Raw genomic sequence first — 16,021 nt, 5'->3', positions numbered from 1 at the left:
GCCTCAAAATAAAAAATAAAGAGGGCTGGGGATGTAGCTTGGTGGTAGAGCAGTCCTGGGTTCCCTCCCCCTCCAGCCCCCCCCCAAAAGAGAAAAGATAAGCACGGCTGCCTCTTGAAGCACCTTGTCCGGTACCATCTGGACAAGTAGCACTCGTTCTCTCAACAGTGCCCCCAGTTCTGCCTGTTACCACAGCAAGAGGGATTCGAGGAGTCAGGGTCCAGAGGCAGTGACGTCACTTGTTGGCTTCTCTTGCTCTGTTCCACCACTCAGCTTTCTATAGATCACAGTAACTTGCCCCGATTCCCAGCATCCAGCAGAGAGGCAGTGACCCCCTAGATAACATGTGTCTGGACCTTTCAGAGCAGACTCTCCCCCATTGTCCCCTTCACTTGGCTGGGATCTTGGGGACGGAGAGGGTCATTGCAGGGACGTGTATCCTCCTTTTCTCGAAGGATGGCACGTCAACTCATAGAACATGCTCTAAAGATGTGAAGGTTCTGACTAGTGGCAACCATAAAGGAGGGCGTGGGAGAGATGGAGGGGTTGGGATGTAGTTAGTGGGGACTTCTTTCCTGATCTGCAGCTGAACTCAAGCCAAGCAGAGTACCTGCCACATAGTAGGTGCTCAATAAATATTTGTGGATTCAGTACATAATGAGCAAACAAACAATGAATTAATGATTTCCACCAACAGCTCCTGCATCCTCTTTGGTCCGTTGCCGTCCACCCTCTCTGACAGGTCCAAATGGACAGAAGCAGCTCCAAGGACCTGGAAACGACCTCAGGCCCCGCTCTTCCCTCTGCCACCCCCACCACAGAATGCTCCCTCTGCACACCTTCCCATGTTCCTTCCCTCAGAATTTTGGAGCTGGGCAGGGATGGACTTGGGTCAGGGGACTTGGGAAAGGCTCAGACCTAATGAGCTAGACTTCAGATGGACTCTGCCTCCATCCAAGAGGATCCAAGTGACCAAGAAAACACATGTCCACCTGCCCTTGATCATGACAGCCTTTAATATTCAGAGATTTCATCTTGACTCAGGGCTTCCGCAAAGAAGGATTTTAACACATACAGAATTTGAAGTTACTGTCTGTTGAGTAAGCATTTATCTGTTCTCAAGTGTATAAAAATGAAATATAAAATATCCCAGGACCTACCATATTATCTTCACAGAATATTAACATTTTGCCATTATGTTGTTTAGTTTCTTTTTTTTTAATTTTTTTTCACTTTTATTTTTTTATTGATTATTTAAAGCATTACATAGCTCATGATATATCATCTTTCATACATTTGACTCAAATTGTGTTTTGAACTCCCATTTTCACCCCAAATACAGATTGCAGAATCACATCTGTTACATATTCACATTTTTACATAATGCCATATTAGTGACTGTTGTATTCTGCTACCTTTCCTATCCCCTACTATCCCCCCTCCCCTCCCCTCCCCTCCCATCTTCCCTCTCTACCTCCCCTGCTGTTCAATTCTCTCCCTTTTTTTCTCTCCCCCTTGCCCCTCATAACCTCTTATAATTTTATGTATCATTGAAGGTCTCCTACTATTTCCATGTGCTTTCCCTTCTCTCTCCGTTTCTCTCCCCCCATTCGTCTTTGTTTACTGTAGTTTAGTTTCTTTTTTAAAAAAACTTTTTCCTGAATTTGATGTTCATTTTCTGATTTTATGATTTTTACAACATATATATAAATCCTTAAGCCATGTACAGTGTTATTTTGCATGTTTTAAGTTTTACGTAGATGCTAGTCTATCACACACAGCATTTTTACGCTTAACCCAGTTTGTGGATTTATTGTGTGGATTTATGTAACTCTGTTATTAATGTCCACTGATCTGTGGTTTTCTGTTGCCAGAACAGGCACAATTCATTGATTATTCTTCTGTAATGGATATTGAAGCTATCGTCAATGTTTTTACTGGTATAACCTTGTCTGTACAGACATTCTTATGTTTGTTTCCTTGGGCACATGTAAGAGTCCCTCCCGTTCCTCTAGTGTAGCGCACAAAGTCGCAGTGTTGGTAGCATTTGAGTTTTTTGTTATACAAAATAAAATTTTAGAGTCTTTGCTCAAGTTATGCTCTTTTGACATTGTCTTTAATCTAGCCATATTTTTCTGGTGTGTGTATGTGTGTGTGTGTGTGCGCACACACATTAGTCACAGGCAGTAGGGATCTAACGTTTTTCTACAAGAATGAATTCTCCAGTCCTCTGTGATATATCTGTTGCCACCTTTGCCATATATCAATTTTCTCTAAATCTGACTTTCTTTTGATGAGCACTCAATTCCATGAATCTCCTTGTCCATCTCTGTCAACACTACACTGTGTTAGAAGAGCTTTAAATTTTACTCTTTTAAGCAAACCATTCTACTTTTTCTTGTTCACATTTCTCATGGCTATTCTTAGCCCAAAAGCATTTTAGAATAATGTTGTCAGGTTTCATGACACTTAGAATTATGATTTGATTACATTGAATTTCTATACTAATTTGGGGAAAATTGATATATACATATATGTGTGTGTGTGTGTGTGAATTGTATGTATTATTATATATGATCTTATATATATCAAGTATATATTTAGTTTTAGATGACTTTTAATTTATGATTTTTTATTTTTTCACCCATAATGGTTTTTGTATCTTTAATTAGTACTCTTTTTAACACTTTCTAGTTTATGAAATCTTAAAAAAAAATTGTTACTTTTTTCAGTGGTTTTAACTACTGAATAGGATTGCCATTGAGTTTTGAATATCAGTCTTTTATCCAGCAAATTACAAAATTCTCTTTCTAGTGCTACTAATGTGAATATTCTTTTGATGTTACTCTTATAACATTAGTTTAATGATCTAAAGTCCATTTTCCCTTTAACAAAGTTCCATGTACATGTAGTTTGAGTCAAATATTCCTTTAAATTCTACATTTGAAAAGCAGAGTCTCCCTAACCACCCACCATTTCCTACCTTCCAAAGAAAAACTTTTCAATTTTTTTTTGTGGGGGAAGGGTGTGGTACTGGGGATTGAACTCAGGGACCCTTGACCACAGACCCACATGCCTAGCCCTATTTTGTATTTTATTTAGAGACAGGGTCTTACTGAGCGGCTTAGTGCCTCGCTATTGCTGAGGCTGGCTTTGAACTCTCCATCCTCCTGCCTCAGCCTCCCAAGCTGCTGGAATTACAGGCATGCGCCACCGTGCCTGGCTATTTTTCAACTCTTTTAACTGGTTATTTTAGATTTTACTCTCATATCTTATATCACATGCTTCGATGGCCACTTCTTAATTTTCCCCTCTTAGGCATTGTTTAATGACTTCCTATGACCAAAGACATGGGTACAACATTCTGTCCCTGTTGACTTCCTGCCACACAGGTCTCCCCAGAATATGATTGTATTTTAATTTGAGACAGCCTGCATTATGGTGACTGCATAAACATTATTTGTAGCTGAGTGTAGCAATGCTTCCAGTTTTGTCTTATAAGCATGCTCATGTGACCACTGTGACAATCAAGACACAGAATGATTCTATGATAATAAAAGCCTCCCTTATGCTCCTCCTTGATAAGGTGCCCACTCCACTCTACCAGATCTCTGCCAAATGCTAATGTATTCTGTGTCTCCATGATGTTGACGATGTTGTATAAATGTCTCCTATGGTATGTGAAATGTTCAGTTTGATTTTCTTTGCTCAAAATGCCTTTGAGGGCTAGGAATATAGCTCAGTTGATAGAGTGCTTGCCTTGAATGCACAAGGCCCTGGCTTCAATCCCTAGCACCACTACACACACACACACACACACACACACACACACACAAAGTGCCTTTGAGATCCTTACAAGTGTTTGCACATATAAATACTTCCTTTTTATTGCTGAGTATTATTTCAATGTGTGGGTGCACATGGTGTGCTTAACCATCCACTTGTAGGACATTTTGGTTGTTTCCAGTGTCTCACTATTATAAAGAAATCTGCTATAAGTACCCATGCCCAGGTTTTTGAGTATACATAAGCTTTCTTTTTTTTTCCCCCAGGATGAATGCCTGGGAGTGCAATTGCTGGATCAAATTGTAAATTTGTATTTAGTTCTTTTTAGAAACTGCCAGACTCTTTAGAGTTGGTGGTACCATTTTCCATTCCCACTTGTAGCACAGGAGAGATGCAGTTTCTCCACATCCTGGGCAGCAGGTGGCACTGTCACTTTGTTTCACTGTAACTCTTCTGTTGGGTCTGTAGTAATACCTCATTGTGGCCTTAATTTACATTTTTCCAGATGGCTGAGTTGTTGATCATCTTTTCACGTATTTTATTTTCTGTCTATCCTAATCAATGAAATGTCTCTTTATATCTTTTGCCCATTGACAATTTTGCCTTATTTTGTTTTTTTTACTATTGCATTTTGAGAGAAACATTTTAATATATGAGTCCCTTGTCAGATGTGTGGCTTTTAGATATTTTGAAACACCTGAAGCCCTTTTTTCCTTCTTTTAACATGGTATTTTGGAGAAAATATTATTTTTAGTTTTGATAAAGCCCAACAAATTGCTTTTTAAAAGCTGATCATGCTTTTGATGTCAGGTCTGTTAGAGATTCCTGAAGATTTTCTTGTGTATTTTCTGCTAAACATTTTATGGTTAAGCATGTTTACATTTGAACCTATGATTCATCTTGAGATAATTCTTGTACAAGGTTGAGGTTTAGACAGAGGTGTTTTTTTGTTTTTGTTTTTTTTTTTTTTTTTTTTTTTTTTTTTGTACCAGGGATTGAATCCCAGGGACACATAACTACTGAGCCACATCCTCAGCCCTTTTTACACTTTATTTTGAGTCAGGGTCTCACTGAGTTGCTTAGGGCATCACTAAGTTGACAAGGCTGGCTTTGAATTCATGATTCTCTTGGCTCAGCCTCCCAAATTGCTGGGATTACAAGTGTGTGACACTGCGCTTGGTGAGGTACATTTTTTTTTTGTTGTTTATGAATATCCAGCACCTTTGGTTTAAAAGATTTTCTCTTCAGAAAAATTAATCCTTTTACCATTGGATTTTTGTTGTTGTTGTTGAAAAAATGAGTTGTTTATACTTGTGTGAGCTGTTTCTGGATTACCTATTCTGTTCCACCGATCTATGTGTATCTCTCTGACAATTTCACAAAGTTCTGATTACTGCATGTATGTAAGGACTCTTTAAATTGCGTATCCTCACTCTTTTTTCATTTATCAAAGTATTTTTGACTCTTCTGGTTCTCTCTCTTTTTTTGTGTATATAAGTCTTATATATGTATTAATACTTATAGTTAATATATGTCTATCATATCATGTTAAATATTTAATATTTTATTAATTATTAATTTAATATATTTAATATTTAATGTAACTTATCTAGGGTTTTGATAAGAAGTTGTTAAACTTACATGTTAGCTTGGATAGAATTGACATTTTTAATATGTTGAGACTTTCAGTCCCTGAACACAGCAAGCACCCCCCGTGGTGGTTAATTAGATGTCAACTGGATCCCGTTAAGGGATACACAGGATAGCTGGTGAAGCACTCTTTGTGGATCTGTCTGTGAGTGTGTTTCCTGAAGAGATTGGAATCGGATTCAGTGGACTAAATAAGGAAGATCTGCCCTCACCCAACACAGACAGGCAACATTCAATCAGTTGAGAGCCTGGATAGAGCAAAAAGGCAGGGGACCAGTGAGTTTGCTGTCTCTTCTGGAGATGGACGGCCATTAGAACTTCAGGGGCATCTGCCTTTGGGCTTTAAGACTTGCACCAGCACCCCCGATTCTCCCCACTGCCTGCCCGGTTCTCACGCCATTGGTCTCAAACTGGGAGTTCCACCATGAGCTTCCCTGAGTCTCCAACTTGCAGATGACATATCATGAACTTCTCAGCCTTCATAATGGCTTGAGCCAATTCCCATAACAAACCCTTTCCTCTCCTACTGACTTATCTGTCCATCTAGATGATTTCCTATTGCTTCTGTTTCTCTAGAGAACCCTGACTACCACACCCTCCCATATGACATACCAGTCCTATACATATTTTGTTAGATTTATACCCAAGTATTTTATTTTTTGAGCCATGCAAACAGTATTGTATTTTTAAATATATATATTTTTAGTTGTAGATGAACACCATACCTTTGTTTTTATTTCTTTATTTTTATGTGATGCTGAGGATCAAACCTGGTGCCGCACACATGCCAGGCGAGTGCTCTACTGCTGAGCCACAATCTCAGCCTGGTATTATATTTTTAATTTAGTTTTTCACAGGTTTGTTTCAAGTATAAGAAACATAATTGATTTTTCTATGTTTATCATCTGCTCTGCAACCATTCTGAACTCACTTATTAGTTTTAAGAGTTTTTTTCCCCTGTGTGTATGTGTTTGTATTCCTTAGAATTTTCTAAAAATACTAATGCAAAAACATACACTGGAGAAAAGATAGCCTCTTCAACCAATTGGAAAATTGGGAATCCATATGTAGCAAAATGAAATTAAACCCCTATTTCTCACCATGCACAAAACTCAATTCAAAGTGGATCAAAGACTTAGGCACTAGAACAGGGACCCTGTGCCTCATAGGAGAAAAAGTATATCCAAATCTTTACCATGTAGGCTTAGGACCTGATTTCCTTAACAAGACTCCTAAAGTGCAAGAAGTAAAATCAAGAATCAATAAATGGGATGGATTCAAAAAGCTTCTCTGCAGCAAAGAAAACAATAATGTGAAGAGAGAGCCTAAAAAATGGGAGAAAATCTTTACCATACACACCTCAGATACAGCATTAATCTCCAGAATATACAGAAAACTCAAAAAACACCAAAAAACCAAATAACTCAATCAATAAATTGGTAAAGGAAAAGCACAGACACTTCACAGAAGAAGAAATACAATTGATCACCAAATATATGAAAAATGTTCAACATCTCTAGCAATTAGAGAAATGAAAATCAAAATTACACTAAGATTCCATCTCACTCCAATCAGAATGTCAATTATCAAGAATACAAGCAATAATAAAATTTGGTGAGGGAAAAAAGGTACACTCTTACATTGCTGGTGGAACTGCAAATTGGTGTACCCATTATAGAAAGAAGTATGGAGATTTCTCAAGAAAACTCTAAATGGAACCACCATTTGACCCAGCTATCCCACTCCTCAGTTTATACCCCAAATACTTAAAATCATCATACTACAGTGATGCACCCACATCAATGTTTATAGCAACTCAACTCACAATAGCTGAACTATGGAACCAACCTACATGCCCTTCAACAGATGAATGGATAAAGAAAATGGAATATTACTCCACCTTAAAGAAGAGTGAAATTATGACATTTGCTGGTAAATGAATGGAACCGAAGATTATCTCAGTGAAAATAAGCCAATCCTCCAAAACCAAAGGCTAAATTTTTTCTGTGATTTGCAGATGCTAATTTACAATAGGGGGTGATTCTAGAGAAGAATAGAGGTTCTTTGTATTAGACAGAGGGGAGTGAAGGGAGGGTAAGGGGTATGGGGATAAGAAGTTTAGTAGAATGAATCAAACATCATATGACTATGTGATTGATGGGAATCTACATCATGTACAATCAGAAGAATGAGAAGTTATTCTCCTTTTATGTATGATGTGTCAAAGTGCATTCTATTGCCATGTACAGCTAATTAGAACAAATAAAAAAGACTATTATGTCATCAACAAGTAGTTTTTTTTCTTTCTGAAATTTATGCCATTTATTTCCTTTTCTTGTCTCATTGCTCTGACAAGGGCTTCCAGTAATATATTGAATAAGAGTGATGAGAGAAGAAAAACTGTTTCTAAGAAGTCATGGTGAAGCCAGGCCTTTCCACTGCTGCTGCAGAGCAGAAAGAAAACTCCAAGAGGACCTAGGAGTCAAGGGGAAACAGAAATACCCAAATATCAAGCCTCACCTAAAATCCAAGAGTAACTGCAGAAATCCACCAGCTAAAAATACACAAAAGTGGAGTTATTGACCATGTTGTTCAGTCTATCAAAGCATCAAGACCCAATAGCATCACGCTCCAGCCCAGATTTGCCAGTATAATAAGGTCCCAGTGCCAAAGATGGAGCCACCAAAACTTCTGTGCAAAAGCTCACTTCCAGATGTTTCTTCTAACCCATACTATAAGAAACAGTCTACAGCATCTTGAGATGGACCAGCAAGGACAGAAGGTCTGCCATGCAAACCTGCAGGATCACTTAATATAAGGAATTGAAAACTGTGAATAGCATGGAAAAGATAATGACATGTTAAACGTACAGACTCTACGGACAGTGGTCACATTAAAAATGAGTCTTTGCATAGATTCCCAAAAGAGATGACAAAGAGAAAATACTTCAAATCTTATCAGACTCTGAGGGGAAAATCAAATCCTGAATTATGTACCAGAAGAAAGCCAGAGACTCACTCTGACCCTCAAACTAAGAGCAGCTGGATCCAAAACAAGCATTGGACAAAAATTTAGTAAAGAGTGTTGTTCTGAAACACAGAGTAAATAAACAATTTCTTGGAGAAAGACAAGCCAGGTTGTGGCAAGTTTGCAAGATTTTTGTAAAGGAGATCTTGTGAAGACTTGTATAGAAAACCCCAAGGACAGGTTTCTCTCATGTTATTCTGACCCCTAGTTAGACTTATGCATCAGAAAAACCAACAGTCAAGGATATAAAGGTTAGCAGGGTGAGATATGAAAGAACTAACTAAACTAAGTCACAGTCAGACTTTATTACTGAAGAGAAGGTAGATAAACTGAACCCAGGAGAGAAGGAGAGATGCCAGTTTGCTTCAGGGCGACATAGCAACAGAAGCACTGAGTAAGATCAGAGCCCTTGGTTTACACCTGGGTCATCATGTGGACTGAAAACAAAACAAAAACCCCAGATGTTGTAAGCCAGAGAGCTCTTATGACCATTGACGGCTTCAGTTCAGCCATTCCAAGCAACTCTAGCATAAGAACAAACAAAACCAGTGGGAATGCATGTGACAGCGGCTTCCAACAACACGTAAGCATTGGGACTCTACTTTGAAAAAGGCTCTTCCCCAGAAATGCTTCAGCTGCCCAAACTCAAGCTGAAGATGCCGTCAGAAATGGAAAGGGAAACCCAAATGGAACTCAGACCACCCAAACAGTAGAGAAGACAGAGCAGCAAATGGAAGGAAGTAACTGGGAGAATAGCTGAAATCTAAGAGGAAAATCTATCAAGAGTCTCCTGGGGAGACTTCAAAGGAAGAGAAAAAATGAGAGGAAATAAAATGTTCATTCTGGAAGAGCCTTAGAAGAGGGAGAGAGAGAGAGCACAACATGAGCTGCCCAATTAACTTAACAACAATGACAAAATGTTTGCATGTCATTGAAGGAGATGTACTTTCCATGAAATAGTTACCATATTGTCCAGTATTCCTGGGAGTTACTTAAGGGTCACTTCAAAATGGCAGAATAGAGAAGGTCACTTTTCTGGCTATTCCATGGCATAAAAGCAATAAGGAAGATATGCAACTTCTCAGCAAGGCAGGTGAACAATAAAGGAGGAGGGATTTTCTTGGAATTTAGTATTGGACACACAAAGCAGATCTGGAACTTGGGAGGTTGGATATAATAAGAAATCCCCAGAATCACAATGACTGCTGCAGTTGAAGGCACCAGCCAGAGTCATTCCTCTGAAAGAAAAGTAGAGGGACAAGGGAATTAAAGGACCCCACAATTTTAGAAGAAATCAGGTGTGTCTGAATACAAAGAATTTAGAGATCAAAGACACTGTCCAACTAAACTGAAAGGCATTCTGCTCAATATCCTTGTATGGAAAAGAAGTGGCATCTTTCCCAGCTACTTGTGGAAGACAGAGGAAGGAGACATTTTACAGCTGTGGCTGGCAGTTGAGGAAGCAGACTCCTGGCAAACCCGAGTCTGACCTGAAATACAGGCTTGGCAAACCCACACTGCACGACCTAGAGTGTGCCTGAGTAACCAGGAGAAAATCCAATATGGAGATAGGTTTCCACAGGGGACAACTGGTCATGGAAACTCACTGCCTCTCCCCCTGCTCCTTCAATCAGCTGCTTGCAGGACCACCTAGGAGAGAGCTGGCGGAGAATTGAAAAGGGCAGGGGCAGGAGAGATTGTGTTTGGATACTGAACCTGAGACCAGGAAACGTGGGCTCTGCAGGGATGTAGTCAACTAAGAGTTGGCCCTTCTACCAAATGCATGGAACACAAGGAGATGTCTGTGGTTCAGACTTCCAGCATGGATCAGCAAGTACTTGGCACTGGAGGTGTGCTGATTGAAAATCTCCAGATCAATTGGAATTCAGTGGAGAGCCTGGAGCCCAGCTAGGCCTAAATCCTACCTCCAGGAGTTCCACCTACCGGATTACCTCTCTTACTCCAACAATCCGTCCTGAGTGTGGAGCAAACATCATACTCCAGATAACCCCACTTAACACTGCTGAAAAGAGAAGCTGAGAACCTTTTGAACTCCAATAGAAACAACTCTTTAACTTTTCACTGAGATCTCCCTGCCTTTTTTTTCAGTTTAATTGTGACCTTAATGGTTCATAGACATTTATTTATACATATTCATATTTTTTTTCTCACTTCTAGCATTTTTGAAACCAGTTATTTTTCATGGATTGTTGTTTTTTTTTACAGACTAGGATGTTTGATTAGTATATTTCAGTTTTGTTTTGTATTCTATTATTTTTATACTTTTTAATTTAAATTTTTTACTACATATATATATATATATATATATATATATATATATAATATATTTCTCTCACTCTTCTGTTTCCCTTTTCTTTCTATTTTTGCCTGCTAACAGTGAATCTCTATATTTCTCTTTCATTCTTCCTTTAATTTTTTTACCTCTATTTTCTTTCCTCCTCCCTCAAAATCATCACAGCCTACATCACTTCTGTTCTCTTCCTGTTCACCATTTGAAATTGTAAACCCCTTGGCAAACTGACTGTTTTTATTGTAGGCAATAACTGATCATAAGATTTCTGTTTATTGTGACAACATTGTAGATGTCACAGGAGGAACTCTTTGGTTTAATGATGTATATTGTTTTCATTGGTTGTTGTTATTATTTGTCTCCCCCTAAATGGTGAGTAGTGGAAAATTCAGGGACACTATAATTCCACAGAGTGGAAACCGTACTGCCTCAGATCCATACAGTTAGATAGATAGACATACAAACAACATAAAAAAGCCAGAAAACAAATTGCTTCAAACAAACAAGATACCTCTATAACAGATTCCATCAAAAACATGGTGGATGAGAAGGAGTTTAGAATGTACATAATTAAAATAATTTGTGAGAGAAAGCATGATGTAAGGAGTGAAATCATAGAAAAAGCACAGGAAGTAAAAAATTACTATAATAAAGACACAGAGATTCTGAAAAAAATATAAGCAGAAATCCTCAAAATGAAGAAATCAATAAACCAAATTAAAAATTCAATGGATAGAATCTCCAAATACACTAGACTACTTGGAAGACAGAGTTTTAGATAATGAAGACAAAATACCTTGAAAATAAAATGGACCATGTAGAAAAGATGTTAAGAGACCATGAACAGAACTTCCAAGAAATATGGGATAAACCTGAAAAGACCAAATATAAGATTTATTGGGACAGGTAAAGTCTCAGAGAAACAAACCAAAGGAACGCACAATCTTTTCAATGAGAAAATATCAGAAAATTTCCAAAACCTAAAAAATAAAATGGAAAGTAAAATACAGGAGGCTTACAGGACTCCAAAGATATAATATTATAGTAGATCCACATCAAGGCATATTATTATAAAAATGCCTACCATGCAGAATGAAGATAGAATTTTAAGCACTGCCAGAGAAAAATGTCATGTCACATTTAGAGAAAACCTGATCTGGATCTCAGCTGATTTCTCAACCCAGATCTTCAAAGGTAGAAGGTCTTGAAATAATATATACCAAGCTCTGAAAGAAAATGATTGCCAGCCAAGAATACTATGTCCAGTAATATTAAGCCTCAGAATCAACAGAGAAATAAAAACCTTCATGGTAAACAAAAGTTAAAAGAATTTGCAACTAGAAAGCCAACATCACAAAACTTACTCAATAAAATATTTCATTAAGAATAAATTAAAAAACAGTGAACACCAGCAGGGCTGGGGTTGTGGCTTGGTGGTAGAGCACCCACCTAGCACGTGCAAGGCCCTGGTTTTGATCCTCAGCACCACATAAAAATAAATAAAATAAAGTTATTGTGTCCAACTACAAACGAACACAACAACAACAACAAAGTGAACACCCTCATAGGGAGGAACTATCCTAGAAGAATAGTCAATTAAAGGAGAAACTAATTTAAATTAAAAACCAGAAATAAATAAAAATTCAGAAAATAAAAATCATTTCTCAAAAATAACATAGAATGTAAATGGTCTAGACTCATCAATTAAAAGATACAGACTGGCAGATTGAATTGAAAAATAAGACCCAACAAAATGCTTTCTCCAAGAGACTCAGCTCATAGGCAGAGACAGCCACTGACTGAAGATAAAAGGAAGGGAATAACACATCATTAACATAGATCTCATAAACAACAGGGGTTTGTATCCTCATATCAGCTTACATGGACTTCAAGCCGAAGTTAGTAAGAAGGGACAAAGACATTTCATACTGCTTAAGGGAATCACACATCAATAAGACATAACAATCATAAATATTTATGCTCCAAACAATAGAGCATGTATGTACATCAAAAAACCCTTCTCAATTTCAAGAATCCAATAGACCACAGCACAATAATACTGGGTAACTTTAATATACGTCTCTCACCACTAGATAGATCTTTCAAAAAAAAGTAAATAACTGAAAAAATACAATCAATAATTTAGACTTAGTAGATATATACAGAATGTTTCCTCAATCAATGACTAAATACATTTTCGTCTCAGCAGCACCTAGATCCTTCTCTAAAATAGACCATATCTTAGACCCCAAAGCAACTCTTAGCAAATGAAAAAAAAAAGAGATAATACCTTGCATTTTGCCAGATCATAATGGAGTAAAATTAGAAATCAACAATAAAATAAAAATAGAAGCTACTCTAACACCTAGAGATGAAATAATATGCTCTTGAATGACCAGTGGATAGCAGAAGAAATCAGGGATGAAATAAAAAAAACCTTAGGGATAAATGAGAATAGCGATACAACATATTTAAATCTCTGGGACACCGTAAAGACAGTTCCAACAGGAAAGTTCATTCCTCACTTTTGTCTTTATGTATAGTGTTGCTATAAATAGGTGTGTACATTATTGGTGTGGACATGTTTTCATTTCTTTTTTTTTTTTTTTTTAGAGAGAGAGAAAGAGAGAGAGAATTTATTTATTTATTTTAGTTCTCGGCGGACACAACATCTTTGTTTGTATGTGGTGCTGAGGATCGAACCCGGGCCGCGCGCATGCCAGGCGAGCGCGCTACCGCTTGAGCCACATCCCCAGCCCCATGTTTTCATTTCTCTTGGGTCTATAACTAGGCATGGAATTGCTGAGCATATGGTAATTCTACATTTAATCCTGTGAGGAACAGGGAGAGTGTCTTCCAGGTAATGGTACATTCCCCTTAGCCTAGAAGAGCATCTTGTAAGGTTTCATGTGCATTTTCCTGATTATTGATTATGCAAAAGATTTTTTCATATGCTTATTGGCCATCTGTGTATCTTTAGAGAAATGTCTATTCAGATACTTTGCCTTTTTAAAAATCGAGTTTTTTTTTATCATTGAGTCGTAAGATATATACTTCTGTGCTTTTCTTGCAAGAAACATATCATGTTTTTCTTCTGTTGCTTTCAAAATTTTCTTCTTGTTTTTGGCCCTCAGAATTTGCACAATAAATGCCTTCTTCTTGGTCTCTTTGTAGTTATCTAACTTTGAGTTTGGTGACATTCCCAGATGTGCAGTTCACGTTTTTCAAGAAAATAGAATGTTGTGCACCATTATTTCCTGGAACGTTTTCCCTGCTCCTTTCTCTATCTCCTATCCTTCTTGTGCTCCCAGTTTTCAAAAACGATTGTACCTGATGATGGCCCTTCCTTCATTTTTCTTCATTCTTTTGCTCTCTTTCATATTGCATAATGTCTAGCAACCTATCTATATCCAAGTTTTCTAAGAGCTTCCAGATTCACAGCTGAAATCTACTGTTGAGCCTCTTTCATTTCAAGTTATTATACTTTTCAAGTGGAATTTCCATTTGGTTCTTTATCAGTACTTTCTATAGCTTTATAGATAATTCTGTATTTGATGTGACACTTGATTTCCTTTGATTCTTTGGATATATATCTACAATGTCTGTTTTGAAGCTTTTGTTAAATCTGCCATCTTACTGCTGACACAGGTTTTATGAGTTGTGTTTTTTCTAATGTAGGGATCATACTTTCCTGCTACTTCACATGTCTTAGAATTTGTTTGAAATTAGACATTTTAGATAATGTGTTTTGGGAACTTTTGGTACTGTTGCCCCTGGCCACTGAGGATTGCTATCATTTGCTTTTTTATGGATTTATTGACTGAATCAATTGTTTCAGTAAACTCTATTCTCCCAATTACATTTTTATCTTGTAATTTTTCTGGTAGAAAGCTAAAAATCTTTGTAGGAGAGTAGAGACTTATCAAAATTGTAGTAAAACCTGGATGTAGTTATATATTTTTCTTCTGATTGGCAGTTTTTATGTGAGGTTGAGGTAATGTAATCATTAGATGAAATAAATGTGGGTATTGTTGATGCTTTATTTACCTTCAAGACACCCAGGCTCTTAATTACCTGGTACTTAGAATAGGCTATTTAGAGGGGATGCTGCTCAATGCCTGTTTTACCCCCAAACCTCAGGTGTTTGCCTTGCATCTGGGCCCCAGAGCAGGTCTCTCTCTGGCTCTTGCTGCCCCTCCTTAGTAGGCTGATGGTCACCTGGTGAAGTGGAATGGGACCGTGCCCTATCATTGTGGCTTAGGCTTAGGCAGGTACTCTGACCCTAGATCCTAGAGGTGATACTGACCCCCCCACCCCAGGCATCTCAGTAAGGAATTTCTAATGATCTAAGTCCATGACATTTTTTTTACTCCTTCCCCAGTGGTAAAAGAGGACTTTCCCGGTCCTTTGCATAAGAACAAGTAGATCTGCTGCCCTGTCCAGCTGTTTAAGGTTTTGTTCCACACAGGAGATAGGTGTGATGGATCAGGGTGTGGCTTTGTCCTTTCCCACAGTGGCTGTTACTCCCCTCCACTAGCCCTATACCAGGAGGGAAACTCCCTGAACTCTTGTTCTGACCCAGTGTTTCCAAGCATCCAGCAAGATTTGTGGAGAACCTCCTGTGAGTGAATGTGCATTCCTTCTGGGTCTGTGTCTCCCAGGGGTTCTATATTCTCATGTAAACCCACATTACACTTCAGTGACTTGGTAGAAATCCTAGCTGAACTCTTCTTACCAGCTTACATGGCTTATGGCCTCTGTCCCAGTGGGTCCCTGCCCAGGGCCATCTATTTGTAGAGGCATCTATTTTTCCTTGGATTGCAGATAAGTTGGCTGCCAGTAACCTCAGCTCACTGGGGGATTCAGGAAAAGCTATTACATTGTAGAAGATAAAACTTCTAGGTTTTGTTGTAAGGACAGAAGTGACATTCTGTCAGGCTTTATTCATTTTAAGGAAACTATATTTCCCTGGCTATATCTTGAAAATAGAGCCCATAGGATCTGTTGGTCAGTAGAGTGAGAGAGAGCGAGAAGACATGAATGTCCTTGAGATTTCAAGCCTGAGAGGTCAGAATAACAAACTGCCATCAAGTGAGTTTGCAAAACCTGTACTTTGGCAGCGCCTTGGGACGGGGAAGATTAAGCACCTGTTTTTGAACATGTTGAGTTTGAGATGACTTTCCAACACCTCCCTGAGTGGAGATATCGGGTGGGAATGGAGATGTACATCTGGAGGTTGGGAAAGCC

This window comes from Spermophilus citellus (assembly GCF_964194105.1).
Source record: "Spermophilus citellus genome assembly, chromosome: 4".
Taxonomy (NCBI): Eukaryota; Metazoa; Chordata; class Mammalia; order Rodentia; family Sciuridae; genus Spermophilus; species Spermophilus citellus.
Note: the sequence above shows the minus strand (reverse complement) of the source record.